The sequence below is a fragment of the Stenella coeruleoalba genome, assembly GCF_951394435.1.
Source record: "Stenella coeruleoalba genome assembly, chromosome: 2".
Lineage (NCBI taxonomy): Eukaryota > Metazoa > Chordata > Mammalia > Artiodactyla > Delphinidae > Stenella > Stenella coeruleoalba.
The window spans coordinates 80338433-80363378 of record NC_137147.1 but is presented as its reverse complement, the minus strand read 5'-3'; the positions used below and the strand labels follow the sequence as shown (position 1 = coordinate 80363378).

Here is a 24946-nt window from a genome sequence, read left to right as displayed (position 1 = left end):
TAGAACAAGGAAAAGAACCTATGATATACATGCCCAAATTTGGTAGCAATAGCAGAATCCTCATCTTTGTCACAGCTAATACTTGACAACTACTTTATGTCAGATATTGTGCTATGTATATTTAGTATAATTTAATCTTCATAACCTTGTTTAGACTTTTCAGTTGGAAAACCTGAGGCTTAAAGAAGCTAAGTAACTTTCCCTTCCTCGAATATCTAGAACGGGACCAGGCTAAGTTTCTTACTTAGGTCTGTCTGACTCCCAAACCCAGGTACTTAACTACTTGACCACACTCTGTCTACAAGAAGAGGTGTTAATGGTATTAGATACCTGTCGTCAGCCAAGAAATTGGGGCTGGAGGCGTTTTCGCCATTCTGAGAATTTCAGGCGAGTTTCGATATTTTCTGTCATCTATCCAGACATTTCTCTAGAGTTGTTTAACTCATCGTAGGGCATAGCAGCATTGGGAATCAAACTCATTCTAGAAATCAACCCTATAATTCTGATTTGGTGGCAGGTTTGTAATGCCACATATAATCTTGAGAAATTATTGATAATATATAGAATTGGCATTTTACCACATTCCCTGAAGGCCACACAGAGCCCTCCAACATTTTTCTGATATTGTTTCAAGAGACAGGTGACCAAATGAAGAAAGTTTTCTAAGCCCTTATCTTTATGAATATGTTGATGATGAAGGTACAAAAATCACTTGTTCCCAAATTTCTCATATATTCCAATAAACATATGTTTAGATCAGTTAAATTGAAAATCTAATGTTTATTAGAAAACCGGTATGGCACACAATAAAACTAAATAGAAAAAGGTAAATTTGGATAAATTCTTCAAGGGTCCTTAGTAGATTTCATACCATATAGTTATCCTTACTAGGATAAAATTAGAATTTGTGAAGGATCTAATAGGAATTTTTCTCCCAGGCAGTTGCAGAGGATAAACACAGGTATTTATTTTTATTTTAAATATTGACCTGTTCAATCTCCATGATCATAGGGCACCATAACAGACAACGTAAGAAGACAATAAAGTTGCACATTCCAGCCTTCCACATGAAAGGTCTTTTTCCCCTCTGTCTCTTTGACCACATCTTTGGGGCCTATCCTCCCTTCCATGGCCTTATTTTTTTGTGGTTTTTTGTTTGTTTTGTTTTTGTGGTACGCGGGCCTCTCACTGTTGTGGCCTCTCCCGTTGCGGAGCACAGGCTACGGACGCGCAGGCTCAGCGGCCATGGTTCACGGGCCCAGCCGCTCCGCGGTATGTGGGATCTTCCCGGACCGGGGCACGAACCCGCGTCCCCTGCATCGGCAGATGGACTCTCAACCACTGCGCCACCAGGGAAGCCCCATGGCCTTATATTTTTGCAACTAAAGCTCTTTATTGATTTCTGCTGCTTATTATTACAACGTTTGACTTTGAAGCGGGGGGGCATCCTCAAATAATTTTCCGTTTGAGCAATCCTACTTTCTCTCTAAGAAGACAAGTTAGAATACTTAATGATACTTAGGCCCCTGCCATTCTTATGTGGGGTGGGCATCAGAATGATCCCACGGGTGTCAGTAAGAGGGGGAACTAAGTTGTCAAGTTAGTGCCACATGCAAATCAGAGACGTCTGAGTCACACTGGCTTACCCTGGGCATCTGGGTCTGTGGAAATTTCTTGTGCCTTTTATTATAACTTGTTGCTGTTGGGGCAGAGTAAAAACATTTTAGTAGCCTTCTGAGCAGATCACTGGCACTGGAGTGTCTGGAGCTCAAAGTTCTAATCTCAACTGTAATTTCCCCTATGACCTTATGCAATTCACTCGCAGAAATAAAATGCCTTATTTTGAATTTGCAAAACTGTATTGATATCTTTATATTCTGCCTGCTTCTTTTAAGTAGTTTTAAAGTTTTTAAAAAATTTTTTGAAAATGTAGCCTGGCTGCTATTTTATTTATAGTGGAGATCCAGTTTTCAAAAGTTAAGAGGAAATGCCACACTTTTGAAAAGGGTTTCAGGAAAACTGGCTCAGTGACTACAAATCTTAGTTTTCCCAGCCATCTTCCAAAAGGCCAGAATTTCTGCCTCCTTGTATAATTTGCCTCAAAGAAATAATTGGTCACCTTACAGTTTTTTAAAATGATAACTGCAAGTATCGAAACATTTGATGCCAGCTCAGGTCCCTAATGAGTGACTTGACAAGGTGGGTATGGTAACCACCTACTTATGAAATGGTCAGCATATTTTGAGTGTGGATACCTTGGCAACTAAGAACGCTACTATGTAGTAGTTTGGCGGTTTTACCTGAAGACTCACATGTCAAAGATATTTTACAGATGCAGGTGCAGTCATCGTTTGAGGTAGAATTTCATGGATGACAGAGACTTGTCCGCTTCCTGGGTGAGATGTAAATTAGCTCTCTCTGCCCTCGAACACTTGCACTGTGGGCTTGAGTGCTCTTCTCTTAAGGCATCTGGATATATTGTGACATCTAACATAGCTTCTTCTAAGGAGGCACCCCAGTCCCTTTGACAACCACCTCCCCACCGTTTGACTTCTTGCTCCACTGTTACACTTAGAAGAATATTTGTGTGCACCCAGTGGGAAGGTCTGTTTTGACTTTAGAGATGGAGGACCTGGAGCTGGAGTCCTGTGTCAGGTGAGGTAGTAATAGGAAGGAAAAGTGCAGATGTGGAGAGTCACACCACCAATGAAGATCAGATGCTCCTCTGTACAGGAGGCTTACCGTCCCTATTTAAAATTATTAACTGCATCCTGTATTCTCTATAGGGAATTCTTAACTTTCTGCTTAACTTTCTTTCTTGATCGATAGGGGAGCAAACTATGTGATACCCTCAAATGAGAGGATAACCAAATTCATGCCATTTCTTTATTAGGCACCTATTTTTTCCCCAGATTCCTTTGGCAAAAAACATGATTCTGGCCCCAAAGTTCCTATTTTTAGGGCTGTTCTCTACAATTGTTAGAATTGTACAGAATCCTTGCACTTTGTAGCTGATGCCAAATGCAGTACCAGGAATGGTGACAGCTTATAAGTCATTACAAGATCATAAACACATTCATTTTATTCACCTTATTTCCTTGGATCCCACCTAAACTTCTATAAAAAGCTCAGATACCCATTTCTCCTCCCATGTAGTGTATATATTTTTTTTCTATTCGAGTCTGTGTCACCATTGTTTCATTTATTTTCAGTTACCTTCCAAACACCCCGTGCAAAAGGCAGGGAGCACATGTTCCAGGGTTACAGATACTAAACTGGCAAATTTAGCAACACAGTAACTTCCCGGAGCTAAAATGTCAGTGTAGAACATGTGCTTAATGTAACAGCCCATAACACTGTTTTTAGAACACTAAAGTACCTACCCAAAGGAAACCTTATAAAACCGGGCTCTTTAAAGTTAGTAGATTATACCGAGTGAAACTACACATTGTTAATAATATGCATCGTTGTCAGTTCCTGTTAATCCCAAGGCAGCTAAAAAGGGAGACAAGTGAAAGTCCCGACGATGAGTTTTGAAAAATGTACTTTGGAGAGTTTGATAATTAGAAACTAAAATGAAGATAGTCCATTTAGGAAAATATTGTATGTCTGCAAACATCGGTCTCCTAAAGACATGTCAGAACTTGGATCCCATGTCTGAGGATATTTAATTAAGCTTTTTTGAATAAACAAATGCACAAATTGCTTAGGTCTCACAAAAATTATCAGTGCCCTTAGATTTTATTGCTTAGGACTAGGCCAAATAATTTGAAAGTATCTCTAATTCTTTATCTGCCATATGTAACGTTTCAGCCATGACTATTTTATTTCACTCTTAAATATATAATTTATAAATAGAAGCAATGTTGATAGACTTGTTTGACTCCCTTCTAGAAATAAATGACTCATTTTGGATTGCATATGAGAGCTTCAAGCTGCTCTAAGTAACAATTCACGACAATGAGAAAATCATTATATTATTCATCTAGGCAGCAGGGAATTAAAAAAAAAAGAAAGGCAAAGCCTGCTTCCCTAGTAACTGGGACTTTTTTTTTTATTATAACATCACTGATGGCAAACTTTATGCTTGCTTAAGTTCTGAACGTTGAGCAAGTGAGCATACTTCTTACCCCCTCTTTTTTTTTTTGGTACCTTGTTTATACACTATGTATATTGTTGGTCGTTTAAATGCAATAGAATATACATGAATCAAAAAGCAATCTTAATTTTTAGAAATGACTTTACAAAGGATTCTGATATATCTTTTTAGACTAATTTTTCTACTTGCAATTTCATATTTATTCAAAATACATATGTTTGCTTTAAAAGTGGGATTTTCCTTTTTAAAGAAATCCCCTGGAAAAGGGACACCTCTGTTTTCCTTTTAAATGCAGGAAATCAACATCACCTCTGGCAGTACTCTTTCCTCATAATATGGCCCAATAAAAGTGGTGGAATTTTGATCCAAGTGATCCATGGAAGCTTTGCTGATGAATCTGCTGCCCGTTGCTGTCCTCACTGTTTTGAAACTGAAGAGAATAGGAAGGAGGGAGGAAAACACATTTTTAACTCGGAAATTATTTAGGCATGCAAAGTTTGTTTCCCAATGAGGAAAGAGCTTTGTTAGCAGTGACTGCCCAGATCACATGATTCAACCTTTTGACAACTGAGTGTCTGCTGGAGACGGCTGTGAGAGATGACCTTTTGACCTAGGAAGGAATGCTGTGAAGGTGGGGAATGTTCTCTCAGCCCCTGCCCGGGAGAGACCATGGAAAACAGTCCCAGCCCCTCTGCTCACAGGATCCTAGCTTGGTTTTAGCTCTGAATTTGGTGTTAGATGATAACCACTTGAAGGATTCTCCTAAAATTATTTCAGACCTTCACTATTACTCCTACCATCTGAAATAGAGTTAAAGACAAAAAACAATATGAGTTCTCCTATAAACGGGTGTTGCAGGTGACAAAAATCAACTCCGTTCTTGCCACCAGTTTATGGGCTAGAACCTTGTCTCTCACCTGTTTTCACGCAGGGAATGAAGCCTGTGCACATGGGTTGGGGGGCCGGAGATGGGGTGTCGGGGAGCAAGATGGGGTAGGGACGCGACGTAGAGAATAAGTCCATTGCTCTAAAAGCATTCCCAGGAGCGATGGTCTCTGTAGGAACAAAAATCCATTGTGCAGGGCTGTAATCTGAGAAACTTTCTGTTATCGTGCTTGTTCTACTCAACAACACTGATCCCCGGTACATGTGACCCTTTGAAAAGGAGCACCACGTTGGTGATTCCTCTTATTACTAAATACCATTGTGTTTATAATGGCCATTTATATATGGTTACACTGCACGCCCGTTTGGTTCATGGGCGTTCCTGAACACACGGATGCCACCTGATCAGCACAGGATACAGACCTCGGCCTCTTGATCACTCTCTTTACCTTTCCGTCTTCTGTCATTTCCTCGATGTCCTCTGTGAGAACGAAATAGGGAGCTTAGCATGGTTGAAAATAGGGTAGCACAAATTCTGGGGCTGGGGTGGAGGGGTGGCAGGACCAAAAAGCCTGTCAAAACCTTGAAGAAAATAGGTTACTTGATGTTATTTTTTTTCAGTTCCACAAAATGTCTGCACGCTTTAGCACTGATTTCTCAGCTAGCTGGGTCCCAGGAGGCCCCATTGAGCCCTGTACTGCTCAGGGAGTTGCAGCTGTATAAAGTGGGGGGGAAAAATGTAGTTTGTATGAATTGTTCTTTACCTTGGTTTGGGTTCAGAGTGGCAGCTGCACTCCGACTTTGTGTGTGACAGCACAAAGGCCAGCAAAACTGAAAAGCAAGTCAGCAAGTAGAGAGACAAAAGCAACGATCAGCTAATACAGCTCCACATGGCCTGACTAATTTATGAGAAAAAAACTGTTCTGTTCATTGGATCAGCACTCTGAGGGGGCAGGTGGAATTGTAGGAAGTTTTCATTGACTCTCCTGAGCGACTAAGGACGCCACGAGAGATTCTCCTCAGTTTGAACTTTATCAGGGTCTACGCTTAATCAATAGGGTATTGGAAAAAGAATTAATTACTAAAGCAGAATAAAACAGCTGCATTTTAAACTAAGGATCCATCAATTCCGTAATCTTCCAGTTACAGGCTAGGTGCCGTGAGGATTTGACTCTATGTAATGAGGAACCCGGGGAGTTTCCTCATGAACAGGCTGGGAATTCACATTAGCCTATTTCCAGCTATTTGTCATTAGTACAACTCATTTCTCGTCTCCTGCATTAAAACTTATGTTTTATGTCCCATGGAACCCACGACAGCTCCACAGGCAGGGGAGGGAACGCGTGAAGGCAGAAATCATTGTCGTCCAGAGAAAGAGTCTTCACCTTGCCTGGCCTCTTGCTTCTCGAACGTTCGGAGTGGACCCTGCTGCATGGTGCCCCGGGTGGGAGTCAGGGCCCTGCCTGTTGAAGACGTACTGGGTTGAACTCAGCCTGGAAATGTTTCATCTGTAATTTCCATAATGGTGGATTTCCAGGAGTGCTGAGGAGGGTTATGGGAGATGAATTAGGTTTTTAGTGAGCTCGTTAGGAAGCCAAACAGAGTTGAGACGGCGAGGCGGAGGCGGTGAGCGGGGCTGTAATCAGTTCTCGCTTTGTTCCTTGCCTTCGGGACATTTCTGGAAAACTTGGTGGCTGGGCGTCCAAGCCGGTGCTGAGCAGAGGCTGCCGTCCTGGTGGCTGACTTGTTGATTTGTAAACCTCTTAATTCATTTTTTTGGGTCCAATTTAATCTTTTCTTTCTGAAGGAAAATTAGTTGAATGTTGGCCCTCTTTGCACTATTCACCTCTTAAATTATGCTCATTTTGAAGAGCTTGTTATGCCTGAATAAACATGAAGTGACTTGGCATTTTCCCATCAGAGGCACACCCATTTTAACACCATGTATTTACCATTCCTGGAAATGTCTCATTAACTTCTGAAAATCTGCGAGCATGATATTTTGGGCTACTGTAACACACCTCTTGGCAGTCACAGAAGGCAGTGTGGTTAATGCCTCGTAATATCCATTTTTATTCTCAACATGAAGGAAGCCTCTCTATAGAAAATTGATGCAGTTTGCTCTGCTAATTTTCATGCTCATTCCAATTAATTTAACATGACCCAGATTTTCTTCCTCGGGCTCATCCTGACTAATTAGTAAAGCAACACCTAGAACAAGTTATGTTTAATAACATTGAGGAACACTAGTTGTGAGTGATTTTGATGCTAATAAAGATATTCACTTATGGGACAGATATTTTATGTCAATTATGGTATGTAATTTAGAAGTCCCAGTGTGCTGGTTGGAGTATGGAAAGGCTAGCAGATCACTACAGGAGATAGTAGTGTTTTTGAGACTTCCTCAGCACCTAAATAACCGCTGGGACCAGTTACTTTATTTTTTATTTTTGGTAGAACCAGCGGGATTGTTAACTGATTCCATGGTAATGAAAGGGGTGGAGTTGCCTTACAGACCTGACCCATATTCACTGGGCCCGAGCTTTCAGTACTTACTGAACCTTAGCGAGAGAAGAAAAGCAATCCTGGGCATCAGAAAGCAGCATTTGTTCAGGGGGAAGGAGTGGTGTCTCCACCTCTGTGGTTGGGGTTCTTTTATCCCATTTTTGTCAGTGAGATGAATTAATTTTAGCGCTTCCAGCAAGGTTGAAGGTGCCAGTGGCAGTGGTGGATGGGTTCCAAAGTCAAGTAACATCTAGAACGGGATTGCTTGAGAGCTCTCTACTTTGTCACAAGGGAGACAGGTGAGGCTCTCCGATTAAAAAGAAAAAAGAAAAAAAAAAAAAGCACAGGGAAGAATTCTTATTTATTTCCCTTTTAATGAACATTTCTTTGGTGCCTGCTGTGGCCTAGTGCCTGTCCTCATGACACTTACAGGTCATGGTGAAACGTAAATTTCCTGTTAAATTGGTAGACCACAAACATTTTAATGGACTGAATGATTCAGTAGGGTGTAGAAATGTTATGAAGTTTCATGAGGCTGGCCGATTCTGGCTAAATGGGCTCAGGAGTCGCAGGGATCGAGCCATCGTAGGCAGCAGTCTCTTGCAGTGTTTTAAGGGCACGGGTGTGAACCCAGTCTCAGCCACTTATTATTCATATGACCTAATTGCTTAACCCCTCCAAGCCTCGGTTTCTTCATGTGTAAAAGGAAAATCAACCCTGATACGATGGTGAGAATTAAATGAGGTAAAGCATGTGAAGTGTTTAGCAGAGTGTCTGGAAGAGAGTAAGTACTCGATAAATATTATTTTTTATTAATGTTGCTGTTGTTATTATAGGAAACTTTTAGAGTGAAAATTTCTCCAGAGACATGTAATAGAATATACTCTGATCATTTCTCAATGCTAATTACTGTTGTTGAAGTTTGAAATTAGAATTGACAAGAATAGTTCCTTTTTCTGAATACTGTGAAGAGCCTTCTTGCTACATCCCTAGTTAAAAACACAGCAATGTCTCCCATGGCCTAATTGTCTGTTGGTAAGTTTTTTGTGTGTAACTTCATTGGTTGCTCATAGGCTAGGGTTTCCTTTACTAGTGTTTATTTTCACTTTACCTTTTTATCTATTCAGTATGAAAAGAGAAAATGATTGAAGGGATTTGTAAGAGTGAGGCTAGACATATTGGTAAAAACAAGTACATAGAAAAGTAGAAAAAGCAAAAGAAACAACCAAGTTGATGATTGATAGTAAAGCTGGAAATATTGCTTTTATGAAATTGCCTTTTTGGTAGGTTAGAACTGGTCAAATATTAGCAATTTCAGATGGTTCAACCTAATAATATTTATAGATTACAAGGAGTTACCAAAATGTTAACCGGATGTACTTGGTTTATCTGTTAAATGGGGATAATAGGATATGCCCCTTACACTTTGTTGTAGTGATCAAGAGTTGGAAAAAAGTGTTTGAAAGCTGAAAAATCATTATGTAAATGTAAGGTATTTTTATCCAAGACCACACGTTTCTAAGTCCGGGACACAAGTCGCACAACAGTTAGGTAATTATTTTCCTAATATTTTGTGGTCGATGTATAGAGGATGTCAACTCCACTTTCCACCAGCACGATACATCAACTATAGAAAAACTAGGTATTTTAGTGGGAAAACTATAGATTCAAAAAATACAGTTTCAAAATGGAGTAATCCTCAAAGTTACATAGTTCTTGTCATGTTTCTGGTCATTTAGATAATATACCACTTTTGAGAATTTCTAATTTGCTTTAGAATCTTGGAATTTTAACATAAAGTAAGACTCGGGATATAAATACTAGAGGAAGTCATTATCGATTTCAGTGGCTCTTCATGATGTGAATCAGACAGTTATCATTTAGCTGTGCTGAGACCCTGTGTTAGGAATAGTTTTACAATTATGAAATGAAGTTGGCCACCTCTTTGGTGATTACTGACTGGTGGTAGAAATTGTGTTGTACTGGGTCAGCAGTGAATTCCTCACTCAAATGATGTCGAGTCAGCTGTTTTTTAATTTGTTATCTTCTCAAGAGTGCATTCACCGACTTTATCACTGAGAAGAATGACTCCCTAGCCTAGTGTGATCAAGATCCGGAAATTCGCTGCATCAGCATATTAAGGTTGGACTGCCGTTTGATTGGTGGCTCTGAGATCTGATCTTACAGCAAAGATGTCAGTTCTCTCTTGCGATGGTTTGCCACAGGTATATGAATAAACCTACTGAGAGACAGACCCTTTTATTTTCCTCCTGGGAAATGGTTGAACAATGTTTTCTTTCAAACAAAGACCTTTGCAGCTCCTGTTTTATCAGCCAACACGGCCCGACTAAAGTTCACATTGGTGCCCTCAAGTTGTTCGTCTTCATGACAAAGTGCAGGGGTATGCTATGACAAACTAATAACTACCTGGCCTTCAGCTCCTGGTCTTCCTGTAATTGGATGGCAATCAGATGTGGTAATATTTCCTATGTAGTGGCAAACGTGGCCTTTTGCTTTTGTGCCATTTTGAAGTATGAGCTCTGGAAGAATGAGGAAAAGATTATTTTTCTTAAGCAAATGTGTTTTTCAGCCAGTGGTGACTCTGTTTGCATAGATTTTTTTTTTTTTAATGTGAATGAGTCATTAAAAAGAAATGAAAGAAGGAAGGAAAGAGTAAGAATGAAATTGAACTATTATTCGTTATCTGACGTGAGCCAAATATCACATACCTCCAAATTCAGATGAATCACTTGGCCATGATCAGGCATTAGTAAGTACCAGTTACCCAGGTTCAAAGCCATAAAGCACTGTTCTCCCCACAGTCTACTTTTTTTAAAAATATGAATTCCATTCCATATGGGAGTAGAGGCTGTGTTGTGAAATAGAGTTCATAGACTTGAGTTGAAGATCCAGCTCTGTTACCGACTAGCCACGTGACTTTAGGCAAGTTTCTTAACCTGTCTGGCTTCACTTTCCAAAGATACTAAAGTGATTAAAATACTGAACTCTGAACTATCCTGTGGATGAGAGGATACCTATTTTACCTGGCACTTCCAAGGTGCTCCACAAATGTTAGTTCTGTATTTATACAAAGGATTCACGGATTATCTGAAGGTATGGAGCTGGTTGGCAAGGGTTAATATTCATTCTATATTTCCCATTCATTTTTAATCTTAAGGGCGCTCAGAGTCTTTCATAACGGTGTCATTTTCCTCTGAAATTGACTAAGATCTCCAGTGTTAGACCTTCTTATGATTAGGAGGAATGGGTTAATACTGAATTTCCCAAAAGAGTTTTAAAAGTGGCTTAAGAATTATTTCTATTACCTTCTTGACTATTATTGGTACTTTTTTTGTAACCTGAGTAGTTCTTTGTTAACAGTATTTATCATAATGGGATTTGACCAATGGAGAAAAATACTTTTGAGTCAAATCTGCAAAGTGCATTTTGACCATCTACTTTACATCTTCATGAAGTTAAAGAAAATAGTATAAATCAACAAGTTTATAAATATCATGATGGGCTTCTCCCCATAGCATATTTCAATTGCTGCCCTAAATCATTTCATACTTTCAGAACTTCACTGCAAAAACTGGGAGAATCCCCACTCCTACACCTCTGTATTGTAAGCTGTATTTTCTTTTTTTTCTTTTTTTTTTGCGGTACGCGGGCCTCTCACTGTTGTGGCTTCTCCCGTTGCGGAGCACAGGCTCCGGAAGCGCAGGCTCAGCGGCCATGGCTCACGGGCCCAGCCGCTCCGCGGCATGTAGGATCTTCCCAGACCGGGGCACGAACCCGTGTCCCCTGCATCGGCAGGCGGACTCTCAACCACTGCGCAACCAGGGAAGCCCTGTAAGCTGTATTTTCCACTAAAATCTGTTTTATGCCAAATAACAGGTTTATGGAGATTTAACTATAATCTGCTTAACATTATTTTTATCAACTTTCTTGAGGTACAAGTTTCATACTAAATTCACCCATTTAAGGTATACAATTTAATGAGTTTTGACAGTTGTGTACACCTATGAGACAAGCACCATAATCAAGATACTGTACATGTCTATCACCACCCAGAAGCTTCCTTGTACTCCTTTTTAGTCTATCCCTCCCTCTGTGTTTGTCCTCAGTCAACCACTGATCTGCTTTCCATTTGTTTGCATTTTATAGAATTTAATATATTTGGAATCATATAGTATGTAGTTTTTTATTTGGCTTCCTCTATTTAGGGCAATGACTTTGAGATGTGACACATTGTACGTGTCAGTAGTTTGTGCTTTTTTATTGCTGAATAGTATTTCAGTGTATGGATATACCACATTTTGTTTATCCTTTCATATTAGTTCATTTTAAGAATGGAAATAGCTAGCATTTATTGATCCGCCTTTGATGTGTTAGGTACCGTGTGAGGCTAGATGTCATGTATAAAGTTTCTAAGCTTGTTAATAAGTGTAAAGCACCTGGTACAAGATAGGGATTTAATAATTACTCTTATTACTTCATTTAATTTTCATAATTAACTTATTGGGGATGTATAACTCTTCCCATTTCATAGATGAGGAAACTTAGGTTTAGAGGGTTAATCTCTCGACCAAGGTCATACTCAGCCAGTAAGGAATAGATCTGGAAATTCAATACAAGATCTCTTTTATCACCCAGCTCATGCTTCTTCCATTGCATCAACATTTTCCCCCAAGGGTATGTTCCTCTGTGATTATGTGTGGATGGGGCTGAGGGACAGAGTGGAGGGGCAAGCAGTATGTTAGAAGTGAGCCTCCAAAGGAGGCTACTACAAACAGAGTAGTAAAGCTGCCCCCCAAAATACAATAAAGTCAGAAATTTAGAAGAAGAGTGAACCAAGTATGTAGGGCACTTTTCCAAATATAGGACACCTCTATCACTAATTATCTCTTTCAATAAAGTTGCTTCTTCCAGGCAGTGTATCTTATAGGAAAATGTCTTTGAAATTTATAAAACATTAACTCTATGACCAGTTTTCAACTCTTAGAGACCAACATTCGTAGATAGCTTCTGTTTCCAAGTTTTAGATATAAATGCACAAAGAATAAAACATATTCCAAGGAATATTAGAGTTATCCATCCATTCATTTAATTAAAGTTTAGGTATATACTACACCCATAACATTATACAAAGTTCTAAGAATGTTATGAAAAAAATAAAAGATACGGTGCCTGACTTGAAGAAGCTTATGTAGAAGAAATGTAGTTGTGTGTGTGTGTGTTTGTGGAAGTCTTCTGGAGATATTCTGATAGCTAAAGTAATCCTTGAAAGAGGTAAATAATTAGGACTAGTGTTCTGCTGTAATCAATAGGATTGAGAGTGGAGAAGAATTAAATTCATTACCGTATTAAGGTCAGTCTACTTTCCATCAATGCGTATCTTTGTAACCTAAACAGTATAAAATCCATCCCAAATGTTTTTGAGTACATATGTCTGTCCATATGCAAGGTGCTAAGATGACATTATTAAGTGGCCTAGAAATCACATTGTTTTGAAGCAATTCAGAAAAGATTATGGATACCTTCAGACTCAGCTACTAGACTTTTATACTTTGTCCAGCATGCTGTTTTTTGTTTGTTTGTTTGTTTGTTTTGCGGGACGCGGGCCTCTCACTGTTGTTGCCTCTCCCGCTGTGGAGCACAGGCTCCAGACGCGCAGGCTCAGCGGCCATGGCTCACGGGCCCAGCCGCTCCGCGGCATGTGGGATCTTCCTGGACCGGGGCACGAACCCGTGTCCCCTGCATCGGCAGGCGGACTCTCAACCACTGCGCCACCAGGGAAGCCCCCAGCATGCTGTTTTGAATAAGGAAGCAAAATATATTCATTTAAAAAAATATAACGGCTTTATTGAGATATAATTCACACAGTATATGATTTCACCCATTTAAACTGTACAATTCGTTGGTTTTTAGTATATTCACAGTTGTGCGACCGTTACCATGATCAATCTTAGAATATTTTCATCACCCCAAAAGATTATATACTCGTTAGCAGTCATTCTCCATTTAAAGTGTACTTTTAAAGGGCCTCGTGTCTGTGGTTCTTTAGTCCATAGGCTATATGAAGAATAGTCAATTTACTGTATCTTAGATTATTCTTACTAAGCTGTCACATTATGTTTCCCCATAGGACTATCACATGTATGTTGTGGATATCTATTTACATTACGTTATAAAAATATACCTGCTTGTTCTCAAATCGTAGTAGATTTATTTAAAACAATCATAATAAGTAAAATCTCTAAATGCACAGTAGTTACTTTTTAAATGTTAGCAATTTAGTTTATCAACTTGTTAAACAAAAACCCAAAGTTTTATTAGGAAACTCTTTTGTGTGAAAATGTGCTTTGAAAAATGTACAAAATATAATTTTCTAATAAATAACACACATATTCCACTTACGATATCTTAACAGTTTAAAAATATTCACCTAAAACCAGTTATCAACTTCACAGGTACTATTGTTCTTTTTTCTATATGTAGAAAACTTTCCAAAGGGAATGTTGATAGATAGTCCAATCTGTTTTCTTAGTAAGCATTATTATTATCACAGAGATGGCTAGCTTTTGTTTAAAGTTAAAGGATTTTTGTTCTGAAATTATTTAACAATGTCAGCTGCAAAGTTGTACTTTTATTAAAATATTCCATTGTTTTCATTTTACAGTAGTTGAGAAAGTGGAAGCAATATTCAAAAAGTCTTTTTTGTTGTTGTTCTGCTATTTGAAATGGTATCTACTGATATAAATTCACAGAGAAATACCATATTAAGAATTCAAACTGATCAACTGATATTATAAAAATGTATTGTCCCTACTTTTGTCTTAGATAGCAAATATGATAATGAAGTAAGGATCCTAAAAATTGAATGAAATAATTTCTGCTACAGATAGAACTTTGCTTTTTTGTTATTCCCCCTAATGAATTTTATTATTGGTTGATATTTAATGTTTCATTTAATATTAAAGTATGCTAAGAGAGATAGTAAGACATAAAATCCTATAGTTGACGATAAAATGAGAACATTGTTATTGTTACATACTGAACATACAGATTTAATATAATTAATACATTCTTGGAAGCAGACCAATTGTATTCTAGTTTCGTATAAAATGTTAAAAATGCAGTTTATAAATGGTCTTTTGTAGGAAATTCTTTTTGCAAATATAAAGGCCATATCTTTCCTTGAAAGACCTGTTGATTTGGAGATGTTAGCCAGCTATCTTTACTAAAACACTTTACAATGCTAAAAATAGTCCACTTCAGTTAAATATGGATATTTTAAAAAAGAAAATCCCAGTTAGACTGCAACAGAAGGACTTTTGTGTGACAATGTTTTGCATGATTAAAAATTTAAACAGAATAACAGCTATTTATATTTACAGTTACATGAGAGTAATTACTAAAGCAGACAAAATACTTAGAGCATAATTTAATAATGTTTTCCTCTCGCAAAGGTGCCAAAATTGTTATTTGCATAATTTTCACAATTTGTACTGAAACATAGCTAACTGAAATTGGGAAGTCATCTCTCCCCAACCACCTTTTTTCTTTTATAGGAGATGTGGGAAAGAGACTCATACATCATAACAACCCATTTTTGTATAATTTCCCATAAAAATCATGACCCTTGTGTCAAACCATTAGGTGAAAGAGATGTGTTCCATTCATACTTTCTCTTTTAGAGTCTTTCTTTCAATGACCAGCCTCAGTCCAACTTCAAGGCTCCTAATTATAACATTTACTGGTTCAAAGATTAACCTTCTGAGAGGGGCATTCTGGGCTGTTGGTAACTTGATCAGCTTGGTCTTCTCTTGGTCTCTCTCTCTTTCTGGTTCTTTGTATTGCAGGAGGGAGATGATGGTATCTGGCACATTCCTAGGATGACTTGAAGATAGCAGCCTACTGTGTTTAGGGCTGAAAGATTGTGAACTCTGTTAGCTGAAATGCCACTCTGGGGAGGCAAACAGAACATTAAAAAAGCTTTAGCTGTAGGTAGTGTAATGCAAGGAGAGTCAAATTTGAGAGCTGGGACTCGAGTGGACATTTGTCCATGCTTTCCACCTTAATAAAATCTGAGTGTTACTAACTGTGGAAAGGGCATTTGAGAGATCACTAAAAATGAATCATTAGAGTGCCCAGAAGAGCTTTATTATGATGTCCTGTGAATAACTTTGGAACCTACTCTGTACTTTTATAGGTGCTTATCAGGTAACTGAGGAACAAGTACATTCTGTTATCCTCTACTACAGAGATTAGGCAATCTGCTGAATTATAAAGAAAAAGGAATTTACTTTTCTACTGGATTCAGTCAATATCCTTTAGAGAATTCTGTGGGAGGCTAGGGGAATAGATATCCTTTATTGAAATATTTAAAAATTTTCACTAGTATATATAGAATGGATAAACAACAAGGTCCTACTGTATAGCACAGGGAACTGTAATCAATATCCTGTGATAAAGCATAAAGGAAAAGAATATGAAAAAGAATGTATATATATATGTATAACTGAATCACTTTGCTGTACAGCAGAAATTAACACAACATTGTAAATCAACTATTCTTGAATTAAAAAATTTTTTCAAGTGAAATTTTATCTATATATATAAATTATGAAATATATATATATTTCAATGAGAGAAATCAACTTAAGTGAAGCATAAATTAGAAGTACATATACATTTCAGATGAGAGTAACCAGCTTCAGGGAAGCACAGGCTAAGAGTTTGGAAGCTTTCTTGTTCACTTCTGCTATAAAGGATTAGAGGGTTCCAGTCAATAAACAAAGCCATTTTATGGCTCCTGACGGGTAAATTGAGGGGACTGATTTGGTCAAGGACCAGTATGAGGATGTTTCTGTTCAACAGTTAACAGGATTCAACATGATATGGAAAATACAGGCGTGCAAAACTATACTACGACGCTCACGTTGCCAGCTAAAGCCTAAAACACTGCCACATTTACATATGTGTCCATCTGTCTGTTTTTACACTTTATTTTTCCAACCAGTGGGTGAAGTGGTTTTCATCCAAGCTGCAGTCTGAATTTTTTTTTTCACCCACCACTTTCCGTTCTGTCATATAGCTGCATATTTTAAAGTGCATGTTATTTGTCTCTGGACACACATTTACTTGCACAGCCTTGGCTGGGTTTTCGTGTGTCTTCTGGAAGGTTAGCTCATCTTCTCCGGCCTGAGCTTTGCAGCGGCCTGCACCGGGCCAGGTTGTCTCGGGATCACTGAGTTAGGGCGCAGTTTGTCGCCTTCTCCAGGTGGCAGAAATCCCCCAGCGCAGGCCGGGCCAGCGGCCAGGGCCACAGTCCAGCCGAGCCAGTGAGAATGGAAGTGCTTTCGGTCTCTTCAGTGGAGAGCCTGCGTAAATCCTGTGTAAATAGAGGGAGGAGAACAAAGAATGAGCCCCTACAGCTCAGAGCATTTGGAGCCATTTGGGGCTGAATTTGCTAAATGCTGCTTATACAGCCTGAAAAGTTGAAGAGAAAGGAGCTTAAAATCCCCTCTTTTTTTCCCTTTTTGCTCATACCCCGGGGGGAGGGTGTTCAGGACCAGGGAAGCCTGAGGTAAGCCGATGAAGACTTGTTTTTTCAGTGCTCTTTTGAGTGTGAAAAAGGTGGCCTGGGTCACTGTCCTCTCTTTAATGTCGGAAAACCCACACAGTTAGTAAATGTTGCATGTAAACGAAAGCATTTCACCTCTCCTGCTTCCCTCCATGCTAGTGGGCCATGAACCAGTCACTTGAAAAATCACAGAAAAATTTCACTTTAACGTGTCCAGACAGTTAAGCACAGCAGGAGAGTAAAAGAGATCAGTAATTAGCAGGTCTCACTGCTGGCCCCTCACCCCACCTCTCTCCCCTCGCCCTCCCCACATTTCTGGGTCTGTAGCTTCCCCCTCCCCCCAACCTCATCTGGTGTGAAAAAGGTAAATTGCAGATTTACTTTGAGGATGGTTCTTGGAAAGCAAGCGTTGTAAGGCTAGAGTCTAACATAGAACTGGGCAAAGGCAGCTTCTTCTTCTTCTCCTTCTTCTTCTCCTTCTTTTTGCCTCTTATTGAAAACCCTGATTCAGATTTCTCAGTGGGATGTCCTATGTTAAACTCCTGGAAGGTAGTCCCTGAAAGAAAGTATCTTTTGACTCAGTACATTTTAATCCTGTTTTCAAAGTACCACATTAAAGGGAAAAAAGCATAAAGAAATGATGACAGAAAATGAGTTTCCAAAGAGCTTTGTGTTGCAGTTCCATGGCTACAGGATACTTCATTTTTTAACTGTAATGCCCCGAGTAATCTGAACAGCCTGGGCAAGGGGCAGCCACTCTCTCCCAGCAGTCTCTCTTCCCCGTTGGATTTGGGCAGGTTTGAGAAATGGAGCACCGTTTTCAAAAAAAAACCAATATATGACACGTGTCTCAGACATGTAAGGATCATCTCTGAGGAGGGCCATGCCCTCCTGAGCAGTAAAACACTGAGCATAATACACCCAGTGCTTCTAGAGTAGGAAGAGTGGTGTGAGGGAGCCCGAGGCTGGGTGGCTGGGTTACCAGAGCCAAGGACTCCCTTCATGGACCTTCTTCAAAGCAGGTTACATTCTCATAGGGGCCTAATAATATGTCTCAAGGCTCTTGCTGCCAATTTGTCCGTCCCACTAACATTTGACTGTTTACTCTGTGTCAGGGCTTGGGAATCAGGGCCCCTGCCTTGAAGAAGCTCACAGTCAAGCAGCACAGACAACTTAGTAGACAGATAAATTGCAAAACAGAAAAGTAAATATAGCAGAGGCAAGGAACAAACTGCTGAAGAAATCAAAAGCATAGTATACCAGCTCTTACTGGGAAACAGAGAAAGCTTTACAAAGGAGGTTCCTTTTTTTGGGTTTTGAAATTTGAATAGGAGTTTGCCTGGGCAAAGAAGAATGGGAAGGAGTAAAAAAATGAAGACAAAGGGCATTTTTGGCCAAGGGCACAGGGCTAAAGGCATGGAATTTTGAAAGATCCCTTGGCTCAGAAAAGTTCTTAAACAGATACTCCTATTTCAAAATCATATTTAATTTGAACTTTAGGTCTACAGGGAACAATAATAGTCCTGCAGATAATGGACATAACTGTAAAAATATGCATCTGTCTGTTTCTTGGTTCATAGTTACTTTTAAGTGTGCTGTCACCCACTGTCTCTTTAGTTCATGAATGTGAGTATATAAGGCCTCACTCTTGGGGTTTGTTTCTTGAGCAGTGAGGGCTAACCCAGAATCTAGCTTCACTTTTCACCTCTTCTTGTTTTCCTGGCAGCCTAAGGGAGAGGATAGAGGTTGTGAGCATGGGCTTTACAGGACAAGCACCTCTCTGCCACTTCCTGACTGTGTGACCTTTGACAAGTTACTTAATTCCTTTGAGTCTCAGTTTTCTTTATATATAAAATGGAATTGATAATAGTAATTATTTCATTCATTTGTTGTGAAGATTGAGGATTGGAACATTGCAAGTGTCCAGTGAAAGTTACTTGTGATAATGAGGATAATGAAAGTGACAACAGTATTGATAAGGAAGAGGAGGATACTGTATTCTAGTGAGACAGAAATGGTGTAGAAAAGGGACTACCCTATTGAACATTAAACACTAACATTTAAGAATTCTAGGGCTTCCCTGGTGGCGCAGTGGTTGAGAGTCCGCCTGCCGATGCAGGGGACACGGGTTCGTGCCCCAGTCTGGGAAGATGCCGTGGAGCGGCTGGGCCCATGAGCCATGGCCGCTGAGCCTGCACGTCTGGAGCCTGTGCTCCGCAACGGGAGAGGCCACAGCAGTGAGAGGCCCGCGTACCACAAAAAAAAAAGAATTCTATAAACTTGTATATGTATATATATGTGTATGTATATATGACTATAGGCAAAAATGTGCTGTTCATCTACAAATATATTTGGATACTTATGTACAAATTAGTGAATTCTTTGAAAAAGGTAACAATATAATTTATATACTTAAAATTTATAATCAGACATACAAATATCTATATATTCATGAATACACCTAAGTTCTGGAAGTAGGTTGGAAGATATGTGTGTGTGTCTGAAATTAGTGAATTTACATTGCCCCAAATAAAAATGATAATAAATATAGTGAGTTTCTATTTATCAAAAAAGAGAAGGGAAAAAAAAACCATGTTCTTTCAGGTGAGATATCACTCTTTTTTACAGTATATATTTTATATGAACATATTTAACTATTAAACGTTGTCCAAAACTGAGAGAAGTGAGGATTAAATAATGTGCCACCGACTTACTCCAAAGAAGTATAAATGCTATTAACCAAAACATGTATTCACTTGTCCTAATATATCTCTGAAAATACAATACTGAGAGGTTACTTTCAGATGTTTGTGATTTGACAGGGTGCCAAATGTCACAGAAGCCTTATTCTATCTTTAAAAAGTGACTTTAAGGCAGGGAATCCATCACTTTAGTTACAGCTCCGTGAAGTAGTTCATAGTACTGCACAGTGATGACATCACAGTCTTGAGATCCTGACTGTATGGACAGTAGATGCTCAAATATTTGCAGCATCTCTGGGCTCTGAAGGTCAGTCTGGTGCTGTCAATACAAGGGCCTCCACTTGGACCACAATAAACCCATTAGAAAAATCCCGAGTCTCAAAGTCTCTCGCTGTACTGAATATATCTAAAGACTGTACAGACACTGGCTTACTTGTGAGAGAAAAGTTTGCACATTTCTGTTTGAACCTGGACCAGCCTGGACCAGTTCTAACTCAATCCCAGCCCCTGGGCCCTAGATCTAATCTCTCCTCTGCGCTTAGACCTTTACCTGTAGGATCAAGCCTGGTTTGATAACAGAGTTCAAATGAGGTAATGCTTTGAAAAGTGAAAAATAACTTACAATATGTGAGAATACCAGTGGTAGTAACACTGGACTTGGAGTTACCTGGACTCTGGTTTATCCTGGATCACATGTAGCTGTGGAATCTTAGGCAACGATTTATCCTCTTGGCCTCAGTTTCTTCACGGATAAATGTCGTGGCTGTTTTTCGGGGGAGGTAGGGAGGTGGAATAGGAAGAAAAAGATGGACTAGGACCCTCTTGACTGTTGCACTTGCCCTCTATTTCTTATAGGGCAGAAGGCCACATCCCAGTGGTATTGGACTCATCGTAGCACATCATCACTGTTTGTATCGCTTCTTTATTCCAAGCCAAGCAGTTGATGTCTAAAATATAGACAGATTTTTGGCTAAATGGGGTTAAGACAATATGCCGATGAAAGGAAGTGGTGTCCTTTTGCCTGGGCAGTTTTTATGGCCAAGAATTGTATGGATTGGGAATTTCTGCTTAGAATCATCTGAGGACCCTCTCGTCATGTGCCCATATCTTTCCTTGATTCACTGGCTACATAACTACAGAAATGGATTTTGCCATGGTATCCCAGGATTAAATTCCTTGCACCTAGGCTCCCTCAGTATTGCTCTTCTAGGTGGGTGTAGACTGGGGCTGCTTCCCCTGGCAGTGCCTTGTTCTGAGCATAGTGTGCTCAGCTATGGAAAGCATCTGTGACCTCCTCCTCCAGAGCATGGGTGTAAGTCCAGCTGGAGATGCTCTCAAAATACCTCAGAGTCTTGAAACAGGTGGAGGACCCAGAGATTAGATTCAGGCCTTTAGACAACCACCACCAGGGGTAGGGGGCTAAAGGGATATTCTCTGTGCCCTCCAACAGTGCTTCTCAAACTTGAGTGTCATCAGAATCACCTGGAGTGCTTAGTAACCCTCAGATTGTCTGGCCCCATCCCTGGAGGTTCGGATACGGTGGGTCTGGGGTGGGTCCAAGAATTTGCATTTCGCGCAATTTCTTTGCCGCTGCTAATGGCGCTGGTCCGCATTTTGAGAGCCAGTGTTCTACAGCTTCTTTCTTCCTGTTTAACCCTCACCATCAGAAGATAAGGTGGGGCTACCATGCGTTGGCCAGTACCTGTGACGGAGAGCACCACGGCTTTCCCACAGTGAATAAGGCCCTGGCCAGAGTGTAGTTTCTCACCGTGACCACTAACCCCATTTGTGGCAGTAGAATAGAATTTTAACTATTCACCTGTTCTTGAGGTTGCATCTTATCTCAAATTAGAAGGTCATCTAGTTCGGTGGCTTCCAAAAGCCAGTTTAAGAACCAGTGCTAGGCTGATTGTGTAACCAAACCCAAGGAACTTGTTAAAAATACAAATTCTTTGTCCCTGCCCCAGGATATTTTGATTTAGTAAGTCTGGGATAAGGCCTGGGGACCTGTGTTTTTTACAATCTCCCCTGATAATTTAGTCCACTTCAAAGGTATCTATCCACAGGCCTTGAGTATTTCTTTCCATGGTCACACACAGTGCGTTCAGTAACACGCAGCTATTTTGAGTATCTTTGCCCCAAACTTAGACTGTGCCTTTAGTCAAGGGATTAGCAACCTTTTAAAAGAAGCATACCCAGTAGTTCTTTATTTAGTTTTTTCCCCATCAGAGGTGGCAATGCTGGTGCAATGGCCTTGGGTCAGCCCTTTAAAAAGGCTCTAATGGGCACTGAGTTATTCAAAGAAGTGCCATTCCTGGCATGTTCGGAAGTGACTCTACCTGCACTCGGGCCGCCCACCCAGCCCCTTTGGGACCATGAAGAGTGCAGTCGCCCCAGTGTGGGATTATCAAAGAGAGGGGAGGGCCCTTGAATAAACTCATTGATAAGTTTAGCCCTTTACTCATGCAGCAGACCATCACTGGGTGTCCACTCTGGCTCAGACATGAAGGTGTGCTCTCAGGATAAAAAGATAAACAAAACACAGTTCCTGCCCACACCATGTATCCCACACTTCTGAGTCCTAACTTCAGATGCTTAGATACATGCCATTATCTCCTTTTCCTCCTCTGACACGTGCATCTGTGCCCGTATACACACTATTTTCGGCATAGAAACTCATTTGGCACAGATGCCAAGGATTGCCAACGCAGCCCTAAAACAAGGAAACAATGTCCACTTTAAGGGTTACTTTAGTATCATCTGCACAGTTTTGTTTTAGGTTGCAGATCACACAGTTGCCTTTTAAAATTTTTCTTTTAAAAGAAAAATTGCTGTTGTTAGTCCTCTATGCTAGAGTCGGTTCACAATCCATTGGAGGAAAAAACAAATTTATTGTGTGTTTGGAGAAGAAAATTCCTATCTTTATAGAGGTGTAAACACTAATATTAATTTAAAAATCTCTTGTCTAGTATCCGGTTATTATAAAAATAGGTGCATTTTTCTTTACAATTATTTGTCACACTGGATCCAAATTCAGATATTTTACAACGTTTATATACATTTATATAAAATGGACCGCTTTATATTAAAATGCATGTAATGCTCCTGTCTTCTCCAGTTTAAGTCAGTCATCAAAGGAGGCGCACTTCAGCTCTATTTTTTTTCTTGAGCTAAATATAGTGAATCATATAGTTTGAAGGTGTTACCAGCCCTCTCTGCTTTTAAGCAAGAGAAAATGCACTGTGGAAACCCTGTCTCTCATTTTTAAGGTCACTGATTGGGTTAAAAAGGCAAATGCCTTTTTTTGTTGAACTTCCTTCAATTAAGCCGATAACCTTTTAAAATAAGTATATTCAAGGAATCTATCAAAAAAAGCTAAATGAGATTTTTAACAAAATCCTGACAATTTCAGCTTAAACATATACACAGAAACCATATGTGCTTAGGAAGAAATATATACACACAGGCATTGTTTACAGTGTGTGTTTTTATATTTGGAAGACATTGAAGGAAGAGCCATTCCATACATACATTATCTGAAATGTACATCCAGATAGCCCACATAGATTTTTCCATCCAGAGACAAAGATATCTTTATCCGTGGTAGGTCGACAGACAGACTGACTTCAAACTTGCACTTGCAGTGTGGGTTTTTTTCCCTCATCTCCGGGTACTGCTTTTCAAAATCGCCTCAGGCTATAGAACAGCACCTCAGATCCCCAAGGCCCACTGCCTGGCTCCTAATAGCCACTCTCCATCTGTGTCACATGAACAGCTGATGAGATCGCTTCAGTGTCTGTATTTTGGAGAGCATATCCACCCAGGTTAAAATGCTAGGGTTGCCAAGGAGCAGTCAGAAGCCATTAGTGTGGGTGAGAATTTGCCTTGCAGCAGTTCTTTGGCATGGTGGAAAGTGTGTATGCATGTCCCTGCTTGAGCGTGTGTGTGTGTGCGTGTATGTGTGTGTGTGTGTCTGTCCTTGTGCAAGTGACCCCCTCGTGTACATGATTGTGTAGGGAGGGTAGACAGATGAAGACTCGACTCCATCTAACCAGTGTTCAAAAGTCAAATGCCTTTGTTTCCCTGTACTCTGATTAGTTCTTTGACTACTTGGGGTCCTTTTGACTCACTTTTCCTTTTTTTTTTTAATCATAACAGACGGCAAAGAAAAAGAGAACAGCAACTTCGGGGTCATGCTCTAGTGTTTGGGCAGATGGAAGGGAGCTGCTTTGCCTTGGGGCAGGGTGGTTGTAATGAAGTGGCCTGTCAGTCTGTAAATAGTGAGGGTCATCTCTTCCATGTGATGGAGGGTATCGCATTGCAGTGAAAATGGAAATGTCAATAAAATTAATCTGCCAGCTCTTTGTGTGGCTTTTCTGCTTCTCTGGCCAAAGAAGGTTGAGAGTTTTTGTGGTGCGAAAGGAAAAGAACAGGTAGAGGGAAGCCCACCAAGCAGACGGGACAGGTTAGGAGGCGAGGGGCCTGTGGCAGGATATCCCATGTGGCCCAATCCAGGAGGAGGGAGCTGGTCTGGGAATGAGCTGGTGGATCTATAGCATTTCCCTGGGAAGCTGCGGAGCGTCTAGCTCTGGCTACATTGAGCACAGAGTTTATTGTTTTAGGCTTTCTTGGACAAGGTTTTTACTTAGCATGGGATTTATGGCATTTACTGCTAATGAATGTCTATTCTTAAATTACAAAAACCCCCATCTCAGCGCAATTCCCAGATGTCCTTCCAGGACCCTGGCTTCTTAAACACCAGCAGGGAGCATAAACTCTCCACTTCTCTGTTTTCCTCTTTCGTGTGGCTCCAGGCTAATGATGTGCAAGGAAAACACAGCCATCTATAAAGCCCCAGTGCTGTCCCCGTATTCTTCATTTATTTTGCATTTGATTATGCCACAAGTCGGATCTTGTTTCTTTCCTTTTTTTAAAGTTATTAGTTCAAATATTAATGTAGGGATATGGCATATATTGCTACTCTTGATTGATGCCTTCCCAAAAACAGGAAGACGTGCTCGTATGAATTTTAAGAAAGTAGGGGTCCTGCAATGCCTTGCCGGAAGAGTTTTTCAGATACATAATTTAGATGCCCTCCAGGCAGGCTTTCAAGGCATTTTTGCCGGAGGGCAAGAAAAAATAACTATGACTGTTAAAAGTAAATGA

The 24946-nt window shown here is 40.0% G+C and overlaps 1 protein-coding gene across 3 annotated transcripts in view; it reads left to right on the top strand.

Moving 5' to 3' along the window:
- Nucleotides 1-24946, top strand: part of MEIS2 (Meis homeobox 2) — a 200799-nt gene that overhangs the window by 35397 nt on the left and 140456 nt on the right. The gene's annotated exons all lie outside the window — the stretch shown is intronic.